This window comes from Electrophorus electricus, chromosome 21 (assembly GCF_041902795.1).
Source record: "Electrophorus electricus isolate QZ-2024a chromosome 21, ASM4190279v1, whole genome shotgun sequence".
In the NCBI taxonomy this organism is placed as follows: Eukaryota; Metazoa; Chordata; class Actinopteri; order Gymnotiformes; family Gymnotidae; genus Electrophorus; species Electrophorus electricus.
In genome coordinates, this window is record NC_137517.1 from 7,531,507 (window position 1) to 7,542,929 (window position 11,423).

An 11,423-nucleotide genomic window follows, 5' to 3' on the forward strand; every position below is an offset into this window, starting at 1 on the left:
GTCACTGCTGGGTTGAGAGTTGTCTGGCAACTGAAAACTAGCAATGTTTATGATCAGAAATTGACCACTGATGAAGAGACTGAGGACAGCTAATTATGAATGGTATAAGAAAGGACATAGTCATGAACTATATACATAATGCTTCTAATGAACGATAATTTCTTCTTATAAAGTGTGTGCTGTATATACATATATAAATTATACTTTGGCAGCTAAAATATGTCTCGTCCCTTCCAGTAATAACAAAGACACATAAGAATGATCTGAACCAGACGTTCATATTGAAAGGAAAAGGAAAACATACCAAAATCTACACAGGATTTGCATTTATCCTGCAATTCAGGAGAGGATAGAGAAAGTATATTTAAAAAAAAGGATAATCTACAAGAAAACCCTTAAAAGAATCAATTTGGCAAGGTGTCTGGGAATTTGACTTTCTCCGGCACTGTGATTGCGCCTGTCTCCTAGCAGAGTGGGATGACTGTCTTTCTTCCTTCCTGACAGGCAGACCTGGGCCAAATTGACAGTTCTTTAAAGCGCCTGACAGAAAGCAGCATTAATTAAGTCATTGCCGGACTTTAATTGTGTTAAGGAATAGGAGGGGAAAAAAAATCTAATATGAGAAAAGGTTACCAAGTCCTCTCTGGTGTCAGATTTTCTACTTTCAATGAATATTAATGTGCCTAATGAAGACAATCTCACCCTCATCTCTCCATTGTTCTGTATTCAGGTGCCAGGCATCAGGAGCTCATGATTTGTTGTTAAAGAACAAATATGTCATGGGGAGATGACTGCCATGCTTTTATCAGCCATTTATAAAAATGCCTTTTCTCACATGATAGGAAACCAGTGCTTTCCAAACGTGTTTTATTTTTTAAAGAAGATAGAGGCATGAGTGGGTTGTGCACAAGATTTACAGGCATCTCCAACACACAATGATTTTCCTATTCAATTCAAAATGGCAAGCATGCAATCAAAATGGGATTCTAATTTTATCATATCCATTGGAGAACAATTAGACAGGAGGCTACGCAAATGGCATCTATTATGGGTCATTGGATTCTTTCTGTAGCAGTCTCCTGGGCAGCACTGGAAAGATCTTTGAAATGAAACAAAACAAGTCTATTAGAATTCTGACTGAGGGAATCTCAATCAAGTGGCACGACAGTACTGCAAGTTTAATACTGATGTGCAGGTAATAGAGGCATTCTGTAAAATCTATAATATATAAACAATTTAAGCATAGAAAATGTTTTCTTGTGAAAAAACAGGGTTGGTTAAAATGACTTGTAATAAGCAGCAAGACAATGAGAATTAGATTATGTTAATTATGTCCTGATCTCGGGTCAGTTTTGGGAGTCAGAAGTTAGCAGCTGGCAACTCCCAAGCCACCGCAAGAATGCACAAGAATATCTCTGAAAGTAGATTTCATTATGTGGAATTTGGGTTCATGGATAATTTGCTCAGATTTATTGTTCTGGAGTTGTCCAGGACATCCATGCATGAGAGCTTCAAGTGATTTGTGGACAACATTAAGAGGAAGACTGCCTAGCATCCTTGTACCTTCGGAGAGCTTTGAAACCTTTCTGCAGTCTGTTAAGGTGGCCGCCAACTGCAGCTGCTAAGCTAGGAGAAGACAAGTTTCTTGTTGACAAAGACAGCTCACTCGGAGTTTTATCTGTGTATCCATGTAGCGTGTAGCTGTCAACTACATGAAAAACATATTCATCCTGTATATTAATTACAGTATACTTGTTAGGGCTCTGTATATGGATAGGAAAAAGTATCTCAAATAAAAGTTGCCTTTGACGTTCATAATCACCTTTTGTTGAGGATGGAGTAAAATGTTAAAGTGCAAATATGAGCCATCCCTGACAGCCTTCCTTGTCTGAAAGGATGTCTGGTGACATGTCTCATGTCACTGATGCATGTCAGGGGCTCTGGAGCAGCAAAACACCAAGCAGCACCAAACTTCAATATTAGCTCAGCATCATAATCACTTAACTCATGATAGAGACAGAAATTCAAATGAGCAGCATCCCCCTCCCCCTACACTGCCACACCCTCCCCCTCATCTCAATAAGCCAACCTGAGCTCTGGTGAAAGATGAGCTATGACTATTTCTGGAGAATAGAGTGCTCTCTGTAGCCACAGGGCAAACCCTGAATAGCCATGGCTGGAATTACTTGAAAAGAGGGGACCGGCTGATGCACTTGGGTCTTGTCATTGAAGTAGAGGCTTTTGTTCTTTGGACTCATAGATCATCATTTGAAAGGTCTCATCACGGTAAAGACAGGTTTGAAGCCACCAGTCCAGAATATCTGTTAAGGAAAACCAATGAGAGAATGTTGACCCATTTTGTTTGTTCTACATGCGGCATTTTGACTTCATGGATTGTATGGAAGTCAAGTATCAATGCCCTAAGTCCATGCCAAAAGAATTTTAAAAAAGGACAGTCGAGCCAAGTGAACACATCGGATAATTTAAGGAAATCTTACCAGCCTTATTTTCAAGTCTGTTTAAAGCAGAAGCCTTAAATTAAACAACTGGTCCATAAAATATTTGAATGTACTACTTTTCCTGGAATGGTAATGTGCATCAAAGAATTCAGATGTTCCGCTTTACTCCAACACAATGATATATCTGACAGACCTGAAAACCTTGACTATGAATATATTTGAAGACTTAAAAAAATGAAAGGATAAAATCAGAGTTCTGCTAAACATTCGTAAAAGGAATAAAAATTTTGAAGTGCGTTTTGAAGGGGCAGTGAAGAATGTTAAGACACCAAGGGCATAGTGACAGACTTCTGTTTATCACTTTAAGCAGAGATGCTTGCGTTATGATGTGTTTCGCATATAACCATTGAGCTCTTTGAGTTTGTGAGTGTGTGCTGCAAAATAGTTGTAAATGATGCATAGCCTGTGCACTGAGAGGGATCCTTCCTTATCATATCCTGCACTTCATCATACACACATTACCCACTGAAAATTAAACACTAACATCTGTGTCATTTAGTATTTACTTTTATGACTAAATAAGGAGATTTAAAATATAGAAGTATGAAATATAGAAGTATGACCGTTAAAAGGACTCAGATAAACAAGTTGGAGTGGTCTCGGCCAATCAGCCCTGCTGTTCTGCGTTTTCCTGTTGAAAGCCTGTGCAGGTTGTTACTCGCCAGCCCTCTTACCTTCACTCTAGATTTATGACTTCCTGGTTGGCAGTTTGTTTGTTTCCTGGTCTCGAGAGCAACACAGGAGGCCCTGGAGACTGAGGGAAGCCGAGGCAGCCTCAGATCAGAGGCGGGGGTAATGATGCCTCTCTCTCCAGCAGGCTTTGTCTTCTTTCCTGAAGCCTCCTGGATCTGGGATAGCTATTAACCATCCCCCTGAATAATTCACGCTGATGGATAAAACACCTCCACAATTAACGGTGTGCCACACTGAACCACCCACTCCACAGAGGACCACGGAAACTGACGGCTCTCTGTAAAATATTCACACTCTTCCTACCATTTGCACTCATTTATATATACAGATGAGGGACTGGAGGTTGGACACCTATGTGGAATAGATTAATTGTCTATGCAGGGAATCTCAGAAAAAGAAAGCACACACACAAAAAAAAATTACCATTAATTCAGTGCAATGAAACTACAGAGTACACACTTCTGTTTACAGTAGGTGAGAAAATGAACATTTAGACAGCCCATAAACAAACAGATGCCAAATTGTTGGACTACCATAGATGTGACTTCATTTAGGGTGGTTTTGTTCCCTGGAAACATATAAACAGGAATGATAGCAGCGCCCTGCATGACAGCCTGCACAAAGAAGACAAGATGACAAAGAGGAAAAGTGGATATTAAAATAAAGGGCATTTCCTTCATTAAGGCTCAATAGCTCAGCGTTCCTTGACTATGTCCTTTCACCATGATCAGTGAGCTCTGCAGAAAGAAAAAGACCCTTAAAGATGTGAAACTTTCTGAGCCTGAACATTCCGTTTCATGGCCAAAACTTCAGAGCCAATGAGCATCGCACGTCTGACATGCTCATGTAAATTAGATAAGAACTCCAACCTTGCTCTGCCGCTATTGCCAACTTCATTTCATTTTATATATTAATTATAAACATTCCATCTATGCAGTATTAATTATCTTACATTTTATAGCCTTTTGTCATTTGATATGGTCTTCATGGGACTTTGAGCTGAGGCTTCACAGACATATGCTCTTCAATCAAAACCAGCAGGAGTTTTTGTTCACTTAGTGTTGTGACTAAAACCTTGTCAGGAAGTGCAGCAGCACCATTGTCATTTGCATTCTCTTCTACCATCTGTGCCACACACATGCTTACAGGAATTACGCTATTTAAATTTCTTATATGTCGCAGAGGGTCTGGGCTAAAATGCTAGTACTTAAAACTGTACTTAAAGATACAGTTGGGGCTACATGACATAAAAGGGAGGCATTGTTATATAATATGTCAAAACCTCAACAGAAACAGATGACCAGCAGTTCATAATAATGCCACTTCATTCAAGCTAAAATGCACATATGGCACACAATGAATCCAGAGTAGATCTATCCTGGTTTAGTTTCTTCATTTTATGGCCTCATTTCATTTGCGCGCCAAAGTCCCATCCTCCCTCCTTTTTCATATGCAAATGTAAAAATTATAAGTAGAGAAGGGATGTAATTGTATTTTATAACTGTCAAGCATATTTCAGCTCAGCCAAGAGGAGGAACACTGCCTCACACTTATTTATTGCTGTGCTGCTTTGTTCAACGCCAACCCAAAAGGCTTCAAATCATCGGGGAGATTGTTAGGCTTCTGTGGAAATTGCGGAAATGCAGGGTGGAAATGGACGATGCTCCGATTCATAACAATTAATCAGGGCCTGCTGATTAATAAAGTTCATTTTTTATTCTCGATGATTCAGGGGATTATCAAAAGGACACTGTCCTTGTCATTTTGATTAACAAACCCATCCTCGTTCTGCAGTGGGATGTGGTGAAGGGAGACGCTCTCTTGTGCCCATAAAATAAATATTGAATGAGAATATTAACTCGTTAACCTTGACAACTATTTGTAATTTTCACAAGGGCTAAACTCGCAGATTCAGCACATAAGAGGAAAGGCAATGGTGAGTGGGGTGTGTGTTTGGGGCGGGGGGGGGGGGGGGGGGTGGCACAACACACACACACACACAACAAATTAGAGAGAATGAAGAATGCTACTGCATGAATCCTGTCATTTTTATGGGCTGCAATGATTAATTTGTTTGTTCAGATTCTCAATTAAGCTGGAAGGCGATGGGAGAATTAGAAAGCTAGGGCAATGCAGGGTTGGGTTGTCTTGCTTTTGCCCACAATCCCTGGGAGAGATAGTGTGCTTTACCTCTGCATAGGCCCTGGGTCAGCCTACACAAATGACATCCCTGAATGTACATATGGTAGCATTAAGGGCCTCCCAAGAACAGAGGATCTCAAAAATGATTACCTTGTCTCAGTATGAATCTGCAGTGAGTACTTTACATCAAAGTCTAAATAAGTGCTACCAATTAATTCTTGCTATATTCTCAAAGTTTCCTCCTTTCTGTGTTTCTTGCCACTGTTGTCTTTGGCTGCCCCAGTGGGCTGAGTAAACTCTACAAAGCAGCTTTATGACTAATAGATGACAAGCGGTATACTAAAAAAGAATTTAAATGAACCAAATTAATATCATTTGCCGTTACTGTTTTGTCAAGCTTGAATTTGATCTTAGTCATTTTCCAAAGAGTATCAAATATCGGGTTGGGCGTTTAAGTATTATTCTGAACAGGGTGACCGTGTCATCTAGTGGAAGCGTATCTCATGAACTGTACTTTCCTGGCAGTGAAAGGATTAGAGATGGGTGGAAATCTGGGATGCACTGACCATCCTCTCTGGGTTCTTATTGTATAGCAGAGTGACAGATGTTTCTCAAATTGCCATGTACCTCAGCACCTCACAAAACCTTGCCTTTTGGGAAATGGACAGAAGTGCTTCTGGGCTGGAGGCCACTAATTGTGCACTCTAGATATTCTGAAAGGTATTTGTCAAAGACGGGAGAAGCACCCTTGTAGATGACTGACAGCAGCAGGCTGGGAGACAGTTATTTCATTGGTAACATGTGCCAACACTGACATGCTCCAAAGTCATTTTCAAGGTAGTAGTAACAAACCTCTCATAGGCTTCACCTGGGCAAGAAACATCTTGGAAATTGTTCATTTCTAATGAATAGGCCTATTTTAGTAAATTGTGACAATTGTATATTTAAACATACATTGAACAAACAAACATACATTGAACCATAGATACCATTTTGCAACATATGTTCTTGAATATTTTCACCATTTAAACATATTTTTGTACATTCTATTACTCCTCTGAAGATGCCACTACGTGCTTAATGGATCAGTGGTTAGATTTAATGGTGTCCACCACGTTCTCATGAACAAGGTGTCCTTTGTGAGTCCAGGGCAGCATTGACTGGAGTCTGTGCTTGTGCAGTGAAAATGCTTATTAGTCAAACAATCCCCATCGGAATAATGCCTCCGTCAGCCTCTGGTGAAGGATAACCATGCCTCAGTGACAGTCCGGCGCCTGGGTCCAGCTGGAGATCAGGCTGGTGGGAGGAAGGCATGAAGGAGGCAGTCAAGACTGATGGGTTTTCACAAGCAGACTTAAAACAGAAGGCAGTGCGCTTAACAAAAACACTGGCAATGTTTACAACTTTGTAATCTAAAGCAGGGGTTATTGTTCAAGTACTCCTACCAGAAACAGACACAGTACGCTGCTCACTTGACAGAAAATCAGGTGATATAAAGCAGAATAAAGAAAATCTGGACAAGCACTACAGTTCCTACACAAAGGAACTATGCCCCCATTCCAAATGACTTTCCTTTGCCTGCGTTGTTGCATGTGATGTTTGGTTAATGGTAAAACCATTCCCATATCTGGCCCTCATACTGCTATTGTTCACACTCAACTGTAACATCCTGTTGTGTCTCGTACAATAATACACCCGGGAGAATGCCTAGCAACTGCTTTGTGAAACACAAGAATATATGGTTCACCCATGGCTAGTCTGCATCTAAATCTTGCAATAATCTATAATATTTATCTTGCGCTCTTGGATGCTCATTGCTAATGTCTATTCATAAGTAAGACAGAAAGCTATTTGCAAACTCATTTTTGCATATCATATTGTTTGAATATTCAGCAAACCATCCAGTTTTGTGTTATTTTTCCAATCAGATGGTCAGTATCGTCTTGGCATGTCTGAATAAGACGGCCGCTTTTTGCAAAAATGCAAGTGTGGGAGAACATTTCTTTTAATGGCGCGCAGACGCCTGTAGCTGCCTCACCCAGCGGCAAGGGAGTGGCAGTGAAAGGGTTAACCGCCAGGCCAGTTAATTGCACGTGACATGTGGTGGAATGAGACAGATGTGACAGATGATGGCGGCAGGGACGAAGGGGGGCGGTATCTGGCTCCTGTGCCGAGGCCTCTCCTTCTGCCAGACCACCAAAAACGTTCCCCTCGCACAGACCTAGAGGTAGTAAATAACAGCTCGCCTCGCAGGCCATCGCTTAAGCATCTGGTGATGGGTGAAGAAGCAGCGCCACCCCCAGCTGCCCCGTGCCTCACAGAAATCCTGTCAGAATGTGGCAGCTTCAAACCCCTCCACCAGGCCTCAGTGTTCTCTCTCCCAGAGTGACTTACCAATGGTCTGTTGTGTCAAAATAAGGAGAAAGTTAGTTCGTTTGTGAATATATGAACTCTAGAACCAGGAACAGTGTAACTTTCTTTCAGCTTCATGGCTTTACAGCTGGGTGGGGTTCTAGATTTCTCTAGAAACAAAGAGCACTCAGAGCCCCGGTTGGGGAGTTAGTATAGCAGGAAACCTCTCAGACGACAAGATTGGAAGGCTATGCATTAGTCCTAGGGCATTTGCTTTAAATGCTTTGTCAATTGTCAAATATGTTGTAGTGAATTTTCAAGAGACATGCCAGTCTTAGATTGAATGAGATAAGACTGAAGAAAACTGCAATACTCTGGACTGGATCCAATAAGGACAGCTTTCAGGCAAGACCAAAGTGTGCCTGTGATACAACTGATTTATAGTCTTGCTGATAAGGCTCACCTTAAAGTCATCTAGCTGTTTTTAAATAAAGCTTTTGTGCTGCAATACAATTTTGAAATATGTTACTTAACAGTCCTGGCATAATTGCTATCAGCAAAACATGAATGACATTCCACAAAAGTGTAATAAAAAACAACATATTCACAACATGGTGAGTATCATAATAACATCTTTTACAAAATGTTGCTATACATGATGTATTCTGTGGAACACAGGAAAATACTGGTGTTTATACGTGTAGCATTATATGTATTTTATGTAGTTCTTTTGAGGATTCAATGAGCATACTTCAAGTGTAACTTCCAGGTGCATCAGTTCCAATGACATGTAATACTTCCATTTTTATATTACTGTAATATAAACATCTTTTCATATCATAGCAGAAATTAGTAACACATTCCATATTTGAGGCAGTCATGACATTTCTATGGTTAGCTGTGGTCACAGCTGTGTCTGATATGTAGTTGTGTCTGATATGTAGTTTTTCCTGCCAGCACTAAATTTATTAAATTTAAACTATTAGCCAGAGTTTTGGTGGATGCAGATTAATACTTTATTTAATCAAATGGTACGTTTTTACAGTCCATAATGATCTAAATGACAACACCTTTCTTATTATGATCAAATAATTGCATTACCAAGTAATAAGAAATCACCAGCCATGATGAACTGTTATCGGACTTCTTAAATAACGTATTTGCACTTAAGATGATATAAATGCAACCAAAATCACCTATGCTGTGCTTAAATGCCCCTCCATTTTCCCACATCAAGTTAATAAAGTGAGCTATGTCCCTTCCCTGCATATTTATAGGGAACATTTGCAGGGTACAGAGAGAGGGAATCAATTTTCCGCTCCCCCATGATAATTTATGACTTTCTGGTGGGTGATCTAGCAGGGAAAAATGACACGTCAGGTCTATCATATTTGGTGTGGCAGTAAACCTGCCAAAGTGTAATCTCCTAGCAGCTTCTGACCCCTTCATGACCCCTTGCAAGCAGCCCGAGCCAACAATCGCTAATAAATGAGCCTTGGAATCCCTCCACAATGTCAATATTGTTATGACAGATGTTAATATTATTTTGTCTGTCTTTAATATTACTTTATCTTTTAATACATCTGTATCTAGTCGTCTGGCCATCCAGCTGTACATGGCGTTAAGAGCGCATTTTTCACCACAAATGGCTTAAGTGACAATATTATGAATTTTAAATATGTATGAATTAAAAAAGGAAACACTGGGTTCTAAGTGAACTCAGAAGAGATGAGATGACAGTCATTTCCATAGTTTGTCTCTCCACAATTTGATACTTCCTGGCCCTGAAGTCTGACCTTGGAATGTATTCTTGTCATGCCAAAAAACTGTCTTTCTCAGCACTATGAAATGTGCCTGTCCAGATGGTTTTGTGCTGCATTATCTTGCTAATTGTCAGCAATGGCATCAAAAAGATGTGGCCAGCCTGATGACCTGGCTTTGCAGCTAGGTGATCTGGATTGTAGAAATTCAATAGAAACAAACAGCAAAAGATATGCAGCAAAAGAAAAAATAAACAAACAGACAAACAATAATAATAAAACTAAAACTACTACTAATAATTATTATTATCAATAATTATAATGAAAATATTAATAACAATTGTTGTTGTTGTTCTTCTACTGCTTCTAAAGACACCCAAAAACATCACTTCAGGTTAAGAAGTAACAAAACGCCAGTCTCCGAACTATGTAGAGCCTCATTTGAAGTTTGGAGGCATGAAGAAGAAACTCTGTCTGCATGTTTTCACACTTGTTTCTCCAGCAAGGGCCATTCACGTGACTCGTCACTCCTGAGAGTGACGTGTGCTAAAGCGCGTTATGGTTATAGCTGAAATAAAGGTCACATTGCCACACATTACAAATGGAAGGAGACAGCTCCAGCAGACTGGCAGTGTCGAGCATGAGGGAAAGTGAGGGATCATTGTGGTGATATTTCAGGACATGCAGGAGCCTAGCATTCCCTTTCATTAGCACACACTTCATCATCAAATTAAAGGAAATAAGACATGTTGGCTTATTCATAAGATAATGAGGGGAAGCAATAATCATTTGAATGAATAGACACTCAAATAATACAGTTTTAAGGCTAAAAACCTATTAAATTGTTTTCATAGCTTTGCATATGTGGATTAACATCCTGCCCAACATTCTGTCCTCAGTTTATCTCCAGTTCACATTTCTCAGCACCTTTAGGTTACTGAGCAGTTGTAATTGTAAGTGTTCAAACTGATAAACCATAAGCTAGAGCAATATTACTGTTAAAGCATTACATATTGGATCTGACATTACAAATTCATTTTTATAAAAGCTCTACCGGGAAAAAAGTCAACAGTACATACACTTCTGGTTGGACTTAGAAAGACAGAGTACATCAAAAGCAAGTCAGAAAAGGTATGCGGTTATGAACGCAATCAATTAGGAAACATCAGTTCCATCAAATATTCAGTTAAAAAACAAAAAAAAATCCAAAGGCGACATAAAATCCTCTGCCTTTTACAATACTTAGGAAATGATTAATACATTAATAATTATTCCAAGACAAATCTTTTGTCTTAAATACATTTACTCAAAAATATCTTTAATGAAAATATTTAGATATGCTCAAATATTTAAAATATATTTACAATGACTTGAAAAGCTTTGAAACATCAACTTGGTGAGCCTGTCCCCTTGTGTGAAGTAAGTTGTTGAAGCAACAAGGTCATCAGACCTTAGGATTTGACTCAAAAGCATTGCTCTCTCTGATACCCTGGCTAGGAGGCCTGCACACATTGAAAACTGGGAGAGAAGAAGAGGGGCAGCATTAGAGAAGGCGCAAGTGTGTGAGCACTCGAGTGTTGGGGTAGCAGCACATATGCCCTAATGACTTGACCAAAGCGAGCCCCTGTGGATAAGCCCTGCAAAGCAAAGCCCCCCCCCACCAAAAAAAAACAGTAACACCTGCATTGCTTATACTGGTTGTTAAGCATTGGAATAAGATTTTGTGCAATATGCATAACCAAATGCTGGAATAATGAGCCATCTGCATGTGTGGTCCCCTCCTCTGAGATGCCAAGAGCTGCACCATCTGGGATGCCGCTACCAGCTGTTTTCTTTCTTATTACATGTTTATTAAAAGCCAGAGTTGTCCCCCAGAAAAAGAATGCAAAAACATGGAGGAATATGGGTAGCAATTTTCTATATCTCCATTGAAAGGGAGTGGGTTTGAGTCATTTTC

The 11,423-nt window shown here is 39.8% G+C and overlaps 1 long non-coding RNA gene across 1 annotated transcript; it reads right to left on the bottom strand.

Annotated features, from left to right (window-relative positions):
* Positions 1-895: 895 nt before the first annotated feature.
* Positions 896-3,300, bottom strand: LOC145652783 (uncharacterized). The gene is made up of 3 exons (XR_014119016.1): positions 3,194-3,300; positions 2,187-2,321; positions 896-1,099 (listed from the first exon to the last, which is right to left on the bottom strand). It is a non-coding gene; the product is annotated as an uncharacterized LOC145652783 (long non-coding RNA).
* Between the last annotated feature and the right edge of the window lie 8,123 nt (positions 3,301-11,423).